The sequence below is a fragment of the Vombatus ursinus genome, unplaced genomic scaffold (genome assembly GCF_900497805.2).
Source record: "Vombatus ursinus unplaced genomic scaffold, bare-nosed wombat genome assembly UNPS02014926.1, whole genome shotgun sequence".
NCBI lineage: Eukaryota > Metazoa > Chordata > Mammalia > Diprotodontia > Vombatidae > Vombatus > Vombatus ursinus.
Genome location: NW_020954704.1, coordinates 5,072,792 through 5,088,202, shown reverse-complemented (window position 1 = coordinate 5,088,202; position 15,411 = coordinate 5,072,792). Strand labels below are relative to the sequence as shown.

The window sequence follows — 15,411 nt, the reverse complement described above, 5'->3', positions numbered from 1 at the left end:
CCAGATGCCCACTGATTGGTAAATATCTAAACAAATTGTGGTACCTTAATGCAATGGAATACAGTTGCATCATGAGAAACAGTAAATATGATGAATACAGGGAAGAAAGGAAATATTTACATGAACTAATGCAGAGTATAGTAAACAGAACCAAGAAAGTAATATACACAATAACTACAAAGATGTAAATGGAAAGAACAACCACCACAAAACAGTCCAAAGTGAATGCTGCAACATTACAAAGAATGGCCCCAAAGATGAGCTATGAGAAGACAGCTCTTCCCACTTGTTTGCAGAGGTGGCAGGTCCAGGGGCATGGAACATGGCGGACTGTCAGATTTTTTTGGATGTATTGATTGTTTTTTTTTTCTCCTGGCTTCTTTTTTTTTTTCTCAAAAAATTATTTTTTATATAGTATGGCTCTCTGGGAGATGTTAGGAAGAGGAATACAGGGAGAAATTTATTCCATGTAAAAACAAAAAAAAAGCAATAATATTAAAAAAAAGAACCATGTAAAGAAAGAGGAAAGGATTTATGTAGAAGTCTTTGTATTAAATTAAAATCAGAGAAAATTAATTTTTATTTGTTTTTGTATTTTGTTTGGTGAATATTTATATACGGAGAAGATTCACATTAAGAAAGCAGAACGGATTTATATTGAAACACCTTCTTAAAAGCTTCTGACTATTATAACCTGCTATTTGATTGTTGTATTTTATAATTAAAAAGTATGTTAAAAAAAGAGAGAAGTGTTTGTACTTGGCTAGCTACATTGATCAAATTAACTTAATAATTAATTAATAAACAATTATAATTTACAAATCTGTACCATCTTCCTGGATATCATAGAAGAATTTTTATAAAATGAAGTATATTCAATCATATTTTGCTTGCTAAAATACTGTTATTTCATGAGAGCATGAATAGAAAATATTTTAAAATATTACTTATTTCATTTTATTTTATCTTTTTTAATTTCTATTTTTGTATATGTTTCATAATGTACATAACATGTTATAGCATACTGTAAATGTAAATGATTTATAAATAAATATCCATATAATGGAAATGTATACTTGAAGTTTTTTTTTAATACCAGTAGGGATGAATTATCAAAAAGTCTGGAATCCACTGATTTCTAAAATAATGTTTGTACCTCTTTACATTGTTAACTAATTTTTCCCAGGTAATGAAAGTCTATTTCCTTACTTAGAATCTACCTTCTACCTGTTCATACCTACCTCCACAAAACATCTGTACTCTGAACTGAGCTTTATCCTCTGGATTCTACCTTGCAGCCCAGTTCCAAACCCACTTACTTCTACCTGTATCAGCCCATTCCATCCAGTGCCATCCAAGACCTAGTACTAATACGTTCTATTGTATCTGTAAATTCTAACAAGGGTAACTATAACTTTTCTCCATAACTCTCTGGTTTCAGCCGCATGAAAGAGGGAGTGTCACTTTCCATTAGAATAAGAAACTGTGAATCCTAAAGTTCTGCATAAAATGTGGTTTCTTTCCAAACAAGTATTTTTCTTGGAAACCAAGCTACTATGTCAACTTCGTTTTCTCTCTTGGTCTTTAAAGCTGAAAATGGTAAAAGTTATTTTGTATCAAATAACTAAAGACTTCACATTTATCCTATCTACTTTGGTAGCTTCCAACTCACTCTCAACTTGATTCCCAAAGGAACTCTGCAGTTTTTTTTTATTCTGAAGATTTAAAAGCACACTTCCGTAGAACATAACAGTTTTAAAAAATAAAACCATACAGTGGTTTTCTCAGCTCCCTTTAGAATCTCTGGTTTTTCCACACCCTTTCAAAAGTGTGGCAACTAACATTGAACAGAATGCTCTAAGAGTCTAACTAATTATTGAAAAAGGATTTTATTCCCTAGTCTTTGTGTCATGCTACTGTTAATCAAATCAAGTCAAATCAAGAGGCATTTATTAAGTACCTACTTCAGTCCCAGGCACCGTGTTAAGTACCACATTTATATTTTTAACAAGTCTGCAGTACTGGATCATATTCAGTTTTTAACCACCAAATCCTTTTCTTCTGTTTTTGTGTGTAGTCATTTCTCCTAAAGTCATTATTTATATTGTTGAATACAAGCTTGCTTGTAATTTAAAAATTACTATTAAGTTATATTGCTTATTATTGATATTAAATTAAAATATTTTCTCCACTTTTTCAAGAACATTTTGAATTGTACTACTATCTTTCTGAGCAGTGGCAACTCACAGGATATGGGATCATGAATTCAGAGCTGGCTGGGACCTTAGTGGTCAACTAAACAATTCCCTTATTTTACAGAAGAGGAAACCGAGGCTCAGAGAGGTTAAGTTACTGACCCAAGGTGCAGAGATAGCACCTAATGGCAGAGTTAGGAATTTAATTCCTCTCCTCAGACTCCAAATCCAGCATTCCTCCTATGTTGAATAACGGTGCATCAAGTTTGCATGTTAACTTAGAGTTGATTAGAAACACTGCTCTGACATAAATGACTCAGCTATAATGGCCTTTAATTTCTAAAAATGAATAAAATGAAATACATAAGACACACTAACATAAAGTATCCTATAACTATAATACTGCTAACAGTATTTCAAACACCAATTACAAAAAGCCTTCATTTATCTACCTGATACTCTAGCATAGTGCCTTGTACACAGTAGGCACTCAATAAATATTTGTTGATTGATTTATAAATCAAATTAGTAGAACTTAGAGCCTTTATCTGGGTTACTCATAAAGATACTGAATAGTTATCTTGTGTGTCTAAGTATCACCACTTCCTTGCCTTTTTTTCTCCTTAATTTTCAATAACATAATGTAGTAACACATGAAGAAAAAACATGGAACACTGGCCAGAACAGAAATTGTTTTGTGTTGGACAGAGATAAGTACTTTTGTGATACCTATGGCTGTTTCTCTATTTCAAACTGGAAACAGTAAGCACTTTGATAATTTGGTCCTCTAAATAGCTTTGGAAATCCTTGCACTATTGGCTGAAATGCAACATTCTCTTGTCCTTAAAATATTAGTAATATGAAGAAATTTAGCTAAGTATTTAAGGCTAATGTTCTGCAAAGTTTCTTTACTCTCTCCATTGCCAGGCCCTTATCCTTTGCCCTACAGGGCCTGGTACTTTCACACTATTCTCAGGGTTATTGTTTGTGTTTTGATGGCTCAGTGTAAGTGTAAATAGCAATTATTTCTGTTTTGGCCACAAACCCTGAGGGTCTTCCTCTCCCAGATTGATTTTTTTCTTTGAGTAGGCAAAGTAGGCCATCCTTTGCCTCATTTCTTACCTAGCCTTAAATGAATTTGACTCAGACAAACTGAGATCTGGGAAAGACCTTAGCTTAAAATGGCCAAGGTCTCCTCCTGTATCTGGGGCCATCTCCTATTGTCCTGACCTATGTGTTGACACCTGACTCAGATGACTCAGGGGGAGAGAGTGAGGCTAATGACTTTGCACAGCCTGGTCCTCTTCCAGAACTAGCAGCAGCAGGGTTGCCAGAATGCTCTATGTAAGTTTGACCTTCCCTCCAGTGGCAGCTTCTCCTTCCTTTCAGAACAATTGGTTTGGCCAGTGTGGTGGTACATTCCTTTAATCCCTGCTACCAGGAGACAGCTAGGTTGTACAGGGCCTGAAGTGAGGAATACTTTTCTTCCCGAGTTCAATTCCGGCCTCAGACACTTATTCCTGTGACTCTGAACAAGTCATTTAATCCTGTTTGCCTTAGTTTCCACATGTATAAAATGAGCTGGAGAAGGAAATGGCAAACTACTCTGGTATCTTTGCCAAGAAAACCCCAAATGGGTCACAAAGAGTTGGACACAACTGAAACGAAACAACAACCATGAGGAGAGGCTAAGGCAGGTCAGGATCCATTGAGATCTGGAATTCTGAGCTGCATGAAGTGACATCAATATGGTGAACCCCTGGGGACAGGACCACAAGGCTAATGAGGGTAAACCTGTCTACTTTATTTTTCATTAATTTATTTATTTTAGTTTTCAACATTCATTCCCACAAGATTTTGAGTTCCAAATTTTCTCCCCATCTCCTCCCTCCCCCCACCCCAAGATGGTGTACATTCTGAATATCCCTTCCCCTAAGTCCCCTAATCTGCCTTCTATCTCCCCCCACCCTTTCTCTTATCCCCTTCCCTTCTATTTTCTTGTAGGGCAGGATAGATTTCTATACCCCATTGCCTGTATATCTTATTTCCCAGTTGCAAAACCAGTCTGCTTTAGAAATGGACGTAGTCAAAGTCATGTAGATCAGCAGTAGGATTAGGCTTGTGAGTGGTCACTGCACTTCTAGCCTGGATGAGATATAGAGAAACCCTAGTCACAAAAACAAAAACAAAACTCATGGTTCTTGATCCTCTAAACCCTGCTTTCTGCTAAGAAATGGATAAGCTATTCCTCATCAAGGGCTAATAATCAGTAAATGTTACCTCTTTCAAGTAATAACTATTTTTAACAAGGGCTTTTGAAGATAATACCTTAATCTAAAGAAGTAGAAATCTTTCACTAGTAGGCACTTAATATTTGTTAAAGTGAAAGTAATTTCAGTTACTCAGACTCAGTCAATGGTGAAAGTACTTTGGAGCAGGCTGATCTTTTAGAATACCACTTCCTCTTTCCCCTGCCCGGTTTCCCTTGTCTAGCTGACTGTGTTTGACAAGTGAGCACATGGACTACGCCATTTCTTAGGTAGGAGACACAGGAAGGCTTCTAGCACCTCTCACTAGCAGATTTGATTTTGATCCAGTCAGGAAGACAGAAGGCAGGAATGGACTCATAATAAGGGGTTAAATAAGCTTATTTTATTCCAGTCTAGTCTTCTCAAAGGGAGTTTGCTCATAATGGGAGTACCAACTCCTACAGCATTTCCTAACAACCCTTCTTCCCCAGGCTGGTGGGGGGGGGGGCGATACCCATCGTCTCCATGGGGTCAATCGAGAGCAGCACAACTTGTGTACTCCCGTATAACCCCTCAAGCCTCAATGGGAGGTGGTTAAGCCAAACACACAGATTCCCCCTCCCAAGCCTTGATGGGGGCCTATCAAGGCACACACAGCATTCAGCCTGCACATTCACCCTTATGGGGGTCCCAGTCACTGACCAGTGTCTACTTGCTTTATAGGTCAATGGACAAAGAAGGCACATTGCCAGCAATAGCCTCAAAATTTTACATCACTTCATGCCTATATCTACTGTGCAAAAGTGGGTAGAAACTGTTTTGAACCATGATCATGAGAACTCACCTGGGAAGTAAAGATTGTTATGGCTATGGATCCTGGGAAGAAAACTCTAAGAAAGAGTAACAAAAAATTCACCTTACATACACTAAAATTCACCTTCTACTCTGAGTATACTGTTTGTACGTACCTATGTGTATGTTGTTTCTTATGTTAGTCTAAAAACTCCTGGCAACAGGTGCTGTTTTTGTTTTTTGGTAACTCTCTTTGTATCATTAAGGCTTAGCACAGAGCCTAGAATATGCTTAATGACTGATTCTACAAGTGGGTGGGGCTATGTAGGCTAACCCTAATAGGTGTTGGCTTGACAATTTCCTTGTACATGTAATTTGTTTTTCTAGGAATAATAACCTTACCAGAAAGCAAAACCTACTGCTATTTCAGAAATGTAATATCGATAATATATTTATTATAGGCCTCTAAGGTTTATAAAGGGCTTTCCTAACAACAATCCTGTACCCTGTAATGTAGGGACAGTATATTCCCAATTTCTAGATGAGGAATTTGGGATTGAGAGAGATTAAATCATTTGCCCAGGGTCACACAACTAGTAAATCATACTATAAAACCAGTGGTCTTTCCACTACACCATGCTGTCTTTTTAATAGTGAATTTAGTCACAGTAACTGTCTGATGGAAACAAATAACATTCTGCACTTCTATTTTTTATTTTCTCTGTATAAAATTCAGTGCTTTTCTCTTTTGTTTCAATTCAACAAACATTGCTTGCTGTTACAGTCTACATTTCATGAAGGCCTGGTTGGGTAGTTTTATTTTTCTCTAGGCAATGCAGTTAAGGGACTAAAACTGCATTTTTCAGAATAAATAAATGATACTACCTTTCTCTATTAACTGAAACATAGAAAATAATGGCAACTTAAAACAAATTCATGCCTTTTAAAAAAAAAGACATACATGGGCTGAGACCCCGGATTTCTACATTTCGGCTCAGAGACTAACTATTTAGCTGATATAGGCCTATCTGAATTTTTAAAGTTCCACTTTATACAGATCACCAAAGCCACTTACATATAATTAAAACCTGTATATACAATATCCCTATGGGTGTTCTAGCTGAGACTTTCAGCTAAATCCTTAAACGATTACACTTGGGTGGGATTTGAGGAAAGGGGGGGTGGGGTTTGAGTTCTTATTGAACTGATTAAGTGGTTTGGTTGCACTTAATCAGTAATAACATTTAGCATTAGAAAAAATGCTGATGGTTTAGAATCAATAGGTTGATACAGTAGTATAATTGTACCTTTTTAAGACAAAGATGAAAGAGCCTTACTTTCTTGCCACTGAAATGGAAACTTTATCCTTTTTCATTTCAAGCCATTAAACATACACTGAACAATTTGCTGGAACTTGAGTGAAGAGAAGAATAAAATGCATTTTGGGTTAAGTTCTTTAGTTAGGACAATCAGACTGATAGCAAGCTAACTCTAGAGGGAGAGGTTTGGGAATGCAAAAAGAAAAAAAGAAAAGAAAAGAAAAGAAAAGAAAGGAATGACCTGAGGAAAAGAAAAACAAGAGGTTGGAAGGTCCTGGCAAATGTTACTCTTTAGCAGAGATACTTAGGCGTCATTTCAAATGCTGTGATTGTTGTTTGGAAGAGGTGTTGAGGCAGCTAGGTGGTGGAGTGGATAGATTTTGCTGTACTAGGTAGGGCCTTGGATACTTGTTGTGAGACCCTGGGCAAGTTACTTAACCAGCCTGCCTCAATTTACTCACTTGTAAATAGGGATGATAACAAATGCACCTACTTCCCATGGTTGTGAGGATAAAAGAAAGATTTTCAAGTGCTTTGTAAACCTTAAAGTGCTACATAAATGCTAGCTGCTATCATTATAGTCAGTATGATTGCAGTCATAGGTGGATTGTCTTGGATTGAGAACTTCAAAACATAAATTTGTTCTCAAATGTTACTTTTCTACTGAAGGGATAAGGACTGCATGTGATTTCAAAACTCCCTCTACCAACATAGGTTGGCACCTTTTTTGCAACTTACAGTTTTAAAGCCTGCCTAGAACAAAGATTTGCCCAGCATGTATCAGAGGTAGGTCTTAAACTAACCCTTCTTCCAGTTTTACTCTCTATTCATCATGCTAAACTGTGCCTCTCTTGCTATTGAAAGCATTTTTAAGTGCATCCAGTTTGGGAACAGCCACTAATTTCTGGGATATTTCAAGAAGGCCATTTAGGCACAGCCCTGCTAGAGAGAAATTTAGTTGCCGCAACTAGACTCAAATCCCTGGGGAACTTAAAGCAAATCATATGGAGGTAGTCAATATTCTGTTTGCTGTAATGGAAAGAATGGTACATTTGGAGTCCGGCGGGATCAGGGTTTGAATCCTTTTTCTGACACTTTCCCCTCTTCTGTAAAATAGGGAAGTCAGGGGCAGCTAGGTGGCACAGTGGATATAGCACCAGCCCTGGGGTCAGGAGGACCTGAGTTCAAATCCAACCTCAGACACATTATACTAGCTGTATGACCCTGGGCAAGTCACTTAACCCCACTGCCTAGCCAAAAAAAAAAGGGGGGGGAAGCTACTTGAACTATAATAATTTCTTATCACACAGGGTTCTGGTGAAGCTCTGTGTGAATACATCTTATTCAAGCTCTAATAAGAAACTGTATACAGAGAACATTGTAAACCTTAAAGGGCTATATAGATGTCAATTGTAGAAACATTCATCATCACTTTGTGTCTTCTACTTAATATATATATTGTTGTTTACTCATTTTCGACTTTTCTTGATCCCTTTCCGGGTTTTATTTAGCAAAGATGCTGGAGTGGTTTGCTCCGTTTTACAGATGAGGTAACTGAGGCAAACAGGGTTAAGTGACTTGCCTAGGGTCACACAGTGTCTCAATTCAGATTTGAACTCGGAAAGAGGGAGTCTTCCTGACGCCAGGCCTGGCATGCTATCCACTGCGCCACCTAGCAGTCCAGTTTGTGCAACGTTGACAAATTTTCTACCTTCTTGGCATTTTCCTTGAGTATTTATTTTGTTTGGGTCTTCTTTCAAAAGTCAATTAATTACTCTATTCCATCTCCCCTTCCCTCATCCTCTAACTGGCGGCAAAGTCCCTTTTTAGGGTAAGGACTTTGTCATTTTAAAAAAGCTTTCAAGCACAGTCCTTTGCACATAGTAAGTGCTTAATAAATGCTTCATTCGTTCAAAGAAATTAATTGATCAATTACAATTATAGTTGATCAATTAATTAACAAACAATAAATAAATGAATTAAATGCTTGTGGAATTGAACCAAGATATAATCCAAACAACAGCTTAAAAAAATTTTTTTTGGGAGGGGAAAGTCATCCCCTAAATTTTCAAGTAAAAGAAAACTGAGGCACAGATAGGAAACGGAAAATTGATTTGTTAATTAATGGCTTACAAAGATTGTAAAAGAACACCTTTTTATTTATTTTAGCATTCTAGAAGGATTATTTTAGACCTAGGGCTTTAATTGCTCTCCTCCAGATACTCTAAAGAATTGTAAATACCGAGCACTATCGTGAGGTTGGGGTGGGGATTCAGTCTGGCAGCTCGGAGTAGCCCGAGGCACCAGCTGCACTGCGAGATGCTAGTATTGAAATTTCACAATTCCAGTTCTGGCTGTAAATAACCTTGGAGAAGTTGCTCCACCTTATAATAATAACTCATTAAAAATGGCTGTAAAATACTTAGTGGAAGGCCCTGGAGTTAGAGGACGGGGGTGTAATTATCACATGAAGGTTTTGGAGGGTGAGTCCAATACTCCTTAGGAGGCAGGCTGCGTGATCCCGATGGCCACTCTATCTGGAGCCCACCTTTTTTTCAAGGATTCCACACATGGACCTAACATCTCTAGCTAGCTGCTCTCCGCTGCGTGCCTGTACTGATCGCACCGTGCCGCCTCACATTTCCAAGACATTAACCAACACGAGGGAATGACCTCCTCTTCTACAACTCATCCTTGCCCTTCGGAGAGTCAATGATGTTGCGCCCCAGGGCCCGGAGACCAGAGTTTGTAAAAGGACATGCTACTCGGGTCTCTGATTGGGCCGGTCACATTCCACTCATACTCTCCCGCTCTCTGATTCGGCGATTCCGTACCCCTCGCTTTTCGTCTCCTTCCCCTCATTGGGTATTTGCAGTTCCCCTCCTCTAGGCCCCACTCCTCGGATTGGACCGAGGAGACAGCCCATCAGTAAACTAGGCTCCGAAGCTGTGAACGTTTGCTGGTTTCACTTGCCAGCTCCAGGACTTTTAAATGTCTGGGTGGGCGGGGAGCTTTGTGGGAAAAAGGATGCCCTTTCCTTTAGGTGTGCGTGGTGGACGCAGCGTAGTTTTAACCTTTCGCAGAGCCGGAGGCTGCCATGGTCCTGCTCTCTTACCAGGGACTTTTCCAAGCAAGGCTAGTGGAGCTGTTGAGCACGTAATAGAAACTCACCCGATCTCCCCAAAACGTCTGTTCCTCCGCACAATGAAGCGGAGCTTGGGCGGATTTGAGTTCTAAATCAATGGAATCACAGGGAGGGCATATCGAGTCAGCTTGTTAAAGGGCGGAAGAAAGTCTCACCTAGCAATGCACATTGCATGCTGTCGTCGCGCTGGCGGACCAGCGTCCCCGCGGGACGGTTCAGCACTGCCCAACGCCAAAGTACCTCAAGCAGCCCAGTATTCCCCGCACAGCTACTAAGGGAATTGCCACGAGGTGCCTATATTTTCCGGAGCCCGAAAGAATACTTCAAATCCCAGCTGGCGTGTCCTCCCCAAGGGAAGTCCTGGCTTTGCCCAGGGCAGCCTTTCCTCCCCACTCCTAAGCCCTGGTACTCTGATCCTTGAGGATGAATGCAGCGTATTCCTTTACAGCCTGTGTGGGTGTGCATGCGCACGTGTGCGGCTGATGAATTGCGGAAATGTCCCCGCGTCCCGGTATATTTTCTCTACGTGGCTTGGACGTGGATGTTCCCGCTGCTGCCGCGCCACCAAAGAGCGGAAAAAAAAAAGGCGGTAGGGAAGAAGCACTGGCACATGCCAGGGTCGCCGTAGGTGGCAGCGGCCGGCGCATGCGCACGCGCACACTTGCCGGGCCCTGAACGGCGAGGGGCGCGCGCCCCTTTCGCGCGCGCATGCTTGCGCTATCATAGGCTCCCCCAGCCTGCGTTCTTGTCGGAGCCGCTCCGGCGCGTGCGCGCGTTATCTCCGGCTGACTCGCCTAGTTTTTTTTTTTTTTTCCCCTCCCCTAGCTCTCCTAGCCTTTCCAACCTCCCGCACTCCACCCCCGCCCCACCATCCGTTCCCCTCTCCCCTCCCCAGGAATGGGGTTCGCGCTGCTCTGGGTCGCGCGCCCAGTGGCCGGCTCGCGCTGTCAGCGTCCGCCCAGCTCGCGCCGCCTCGCGCTCCCCCTCAGTCAGTGGCGCCGAAGGCTCCGTTAAACGGCGGCGGCGGTTCCTGCTTCCGTTTCTTCCTCTCCTCCCCGCGTCGGGAGTAGCATCCTCCTCCACGCCACCACCCCTCCCACTCCCACTCCCCCTTCCCGGGGCAGCGACGGCCGGAGGCGGCGGTGGTTGGAGACCAGCCACCGGAGCCCCCCTCCCCTCCCTCCACGGGTAAGGGGGCGTCGGGGCGTCGCGCGGGGCTGGGGCTGGGGGTCCCCGGCGGCGGGGAAAGCGGGGGGATCCGGCGAACCCGAGGACTTGGGGCCGCTTCTTTCCTCCCGGGCCTGCGGCTGCCGCTTAAACAGCGGTTCCCGGAAGGAGCTGGGGAAAGAATTTTCCCTCCCCCGCTTCCCCTCCATCCCTCCGGGGACCTTGGAGGTGGGGGCTTTGGTGGGGGGGCAGCTCCAGGTGTGGGAGCCCTGGGGTAAGTGGGGCCGGGGCGTCTCCTGCCTGGGGCGGGAGGGGCGCTGTTGCTCTCCTCGGAGGCGCGCATCCTGCCCAGGGGGGTAAGGGAGATGGGGTGGGGGGGCGAGCCGTCGGGGGCTCCTCCTCCTCGTCCTCCCCTTCTCCTTCACCTTCCACTCAGTTCACGCGCTCCGGCCGGTGGGCATCATTGTGCGCGAGTGGAAATGGGGGGGGGAATGGATCTGCACCCAGATCCATCCCCTTTCTCGGTGTGGGGAGGAAGAAGAGAGAGCAGCCTCTTATCTTTAGGGGTGCGGACTTTAGTTAGAGAAGGGGGGCTCTCACCTTTTAATGGAGAGGTAATGGTAACTTGACTCTGAATGCTGGAGGGCTGGGGGTGGTGGTGGTGATAGAAGATCTAATCATCTCTTTAGTGAGGAGGTTTGCCCTGCCTTCTAGCCTGTGCCATGTCCGGTGCATCACCTGTTATTCACTGACAATTCACTTTGGGGGATGCAACCTTCTGGCACCCTGAGCATCAGAGAACTACTGCATGAAACTCCTCTAAAGTTGGGCGCCACTGGCCACATCTGGGTTTAACCTTGGTTTGATTTTTTTTTAGGGTTGAGTCTTCATTTATGTTTGGGGGGGGGTGCAGGAAAATAAAAAAAGGCACATAAAATTCCACTTACTATATTTATTTGAGCCAGTTCAGGAGAGTGAAGTCACAATTTCCATTCTGCAACCGTAGACCTGCAATTGCCAGTTTGAGGTTCCCTAGGACGATTTTCAGTGATATATATATATATATATATTTTTACAGTTTAAATGAAAACTCAAAAGTAATTGGCTAATTTTTGCTTAAAGCCAGTGGATGAAGGAAGTAGGTTTCATAATACTTTTTTTAGTCATCAAAGATGCTTTTTATTTTCTTGCTGATAACTTTGTATATTTGGTTTTATGAAGTAGTCAACACTTTTAAGAAGTATTATGTTGAAAATGTATAATAAAAGCAGTTAAATCTATTTAAGCCCTGTAGGGTTATCTATGCTTACTGGAAAAAGTTGTGGTATTACTTTGGCTAAAATAATTTTTCCTTCAAGAGCTGTTCCATAAAGTGAACACCAATGCTTCTGTAATCTTTTGTATTATACCACAAAATTTTGAGATTAAAATGTATTTACTTATGATTTCTGAGTAACTCATTCAATGGTAAGGTTAAGAGAGAATCCAGATTTGAAATTGTGAATCATGGAAGTTTAGTTTCTCCAGAATTTAGGCAATCAGGAATGAAAAGGATATAAAACTACTGAAGTTGCTTTGGAGGCATAACATTTTGCTTTTACAGCTTTAGAACTTCAGAATTCTTAAATTGAAGAGCTTGCTGAACAGCTGGAAGGAAACTTGCATAGATAGCAGAAAGATGCAGAAATATTTTCTTTATCTTTGATCAAGCAATGAAATAGGCAAACAAAAGTAGAAAGTGTGATACAGAGTGATAGAATCTAGTTTATTGGGATAGTGAATTTAGATTAATTTCATTGAAATGTAGAATTGTAGGAAGTTTATATTTTAAACAATTTTTGCATTTAACTGAAAAACCATTTTGTAAGTGTCCAGATGTGTTTTCCTGTATGTCATTTCTGTTTAAAATAGATGAGATTATAAGTATTTTTTTGATTAATTTCTGCAATTCTTTGGTACAGTGTTTTTTCTAAATTTCGAGCACTCTGACATGATAATTTTTGGAAAATGTTGAATTTTAGTACTTGTAAATGACTTGGTACAACCAGTGAGTGCATCGTATTTATATCTTACATGCAGTTACAACGTTAGTAGTATGGTCTGGAGGGGGAGCTAGTGCCAAAGCAAAGTATAGCTTAATTTATGCTAAAACTTTTAAAAAGCCTGAAACAGATTTCCTGTGACCAGCATCATTATTATTAAAAGGGTATGAAAACATATATTTGTATATATAGTTTTTTGTAGATACTAATCAGAAATATTAGAATGTATGTTTTGTGTAGAACAAATAATAGGTTTTTTTTCTTTCAGTTTTTATGGTCTGAAATTTTGGAAAGCGAATAGAAACAATAAGCATTTAATTTTCTCACTTAAAACAACTGTGAATGTGTGATCAAGAACTTAATGTATGATTATATTTTGTCGTTGTGCTTGGTGCAATATAGTAGAAACAAGTGTCAAAGTAGAAAGTTAAGGAGAGAGGTGAAGCTTTGCCAAGTTCTTATTGCTTGTTTGTAACCTATTTATTTAAAATAACCAATCCATAATTTTGAAATTTTAATCACACCGTGGCACAGTTTAAGAGATCAGAATGTGTATAAGCAAGTGCATTCAATATGCATGAGTAAATCTGTATAGTCTCCAGAAACTTTATAGGTCTTTTTTGATGAGGAATTGGGTTGTTCATACAGTAAGGATCCCAAGGTCACTTCCTAACTGCTTCCTCCTGCAATATAGCGCAGTGAGTTAGCCAGCTGACCTATTAAATTGGATTGGTGCCTTTTGAATATAAAGCAATGTTATTTTTTTTTTCATATTTTTATTTAGATTTATAAACTGTAAGCCAGTTAAGTGTGTTAATTTATTTCTCCGGTAGTCCAAATCAGGGTTAGAATCTGGTGGTGATAGCTATCTTAAAAATATTAAAATAATTCATTTAGAAAGGGATGGACTTGAGGGTGTTGGTTGTATTCTTTTCAATAAGCCTATGTAAATAAGTATCAGTATATACTTTTAAAGTAAAAACAAAATTTTCTTCTTAAGGTATAATCTGTGGGCGACAGAATAGTGAGGAACGTTTGTATGAAGTGTTTAATGCTATGAGGTAAATATAAATTTATAAAAATTGCTAGACTATTTTGTTTACCTTACATATCTTTTAGGATGGTTGCTTTTGGTTTGCTATATAGTATTCTTTGTGAATTTATGATCTTTTGAATGTAAAATAGGCCTTTTATTACGCACATTTTGCAAATTGTAAAAGAATTGTCTTCATTTAAGTTTGTAATCTGTAGTAATAAACATAAAACTAAGCTACCTGAATAAAGAACTGTTTCTCTATTTGTTTTCTGATAGAAAATATCTTTGAAAACCATGTCTAAAAGCCGTGATGTCATGATATCTAAAGGCAAAAAAAAGAGTTTGACTTTCATTTCAGCATCACTAATGTTTTATTGACTTCTGAAACTAGATCTGATGGCAACTTTAGATTCCAGTCATAATTTCAGTTTAGTAGGTGGGGATGATAGAGCAATAGATCCTGGATTTCCTTTTGGGACTTCTGGTGGTTCTATGTTTTATGTTTATCTTCTGTACAGTGTGAGCTTTCCCTTCTGGTGTCTGGACTATCACTTCCTTTCCTTTAATTAGACTTTCAATTACTTGTGCTGCCATTATAATAAGCTGAAATTTTAGTTGAACTAAAAAGAATGTATAGATAAAAGATACAGTTTTCTTTTTTAAACTTTTTCATTTAAAGACATTTTCTTTACAGATATCTACCTCTAGCACCTGGTCCCCCCGACCCGCAAACAACTGCAACCAAAACTAAAAACCTTCCACTTTGCCCCATACATTTTACATTTGTTGTATGAGTTTTTGGCCCAAGGAAAATGTGTTTATTTATGATAATATCTATTGCATGTACCTGCATATACATGCACACAAACTTTTAACCTTATATTTAGGAGGAAGAAAAATTAGTATGCACTGTATTATGCTAGTAGTAGCCAAGTTGCAATGAAGGTTTTACTAGCCCATGTTAAACTTGAGAGGAAGCATTATGTAGTGTATAGAGAACAGGCCTGGAATTCAAGACCTGGATTCAAGTGCCCCCTCACTGTGTGGTCTTGGGGAAATCATTAAATTTCTCAATTTCTCTAAAGTTGCAGAGAAGATACTGACTTACATTGATAAGGGGGGAATTTCCTCTCTCCAGAGTTTCATATACCAATGAAATAAAATGTCCTAGTTCTTATTTCTCATATTAAACTCAAGAAAAGAGAGATATATTAGTTTCAGAATGTTATTTCTCATGAAGAATAAAATGAAGTCTCTTGTTACTTGTATCATTGAGAAGAATTTTTTTTTGCGAAGAGAATTTTTTCCGGAGAACTTTTAATGTGATTTTTTTGGGCAACAATGTGAATTTATGACTCTTGCTAACGTGTTTCAGCTTCCTCTTTGCAGTGATGCTTTTTCTTTCTGGAAATATTATGCCAATATTTCCTTTCACATTATGACAGTATTTCCTTTAATATTATGCC

General features: G+C 39.9%; 1 protein-coding gene across 6 annotated transcripts in view; it reads left to right on the top strand.

Annotated features, from left to right (window-relative positions):
- The first annotated feature begins 10,689 nt into the window (after positions 1 to 10,689).
- Positions 10,690 to 15,411, top strand: part of FUT8 (fucosyltransferase 8) — a 436,921-nt gene continuing 432,199 nt past the window's right edge. For all 6 annotated transcript variants that reach the window (XM_027843711.1, XM_027843709.1, XM_027843707.1 and 3 more), the window contains exon 1: positions 10,690 to 10,888. The gene's annotated coding sequence lies outside the window, so the exon portion shown is untranslated. The remainder of the gene's footprint in view (positions 10,889 to 15,411) is intronic.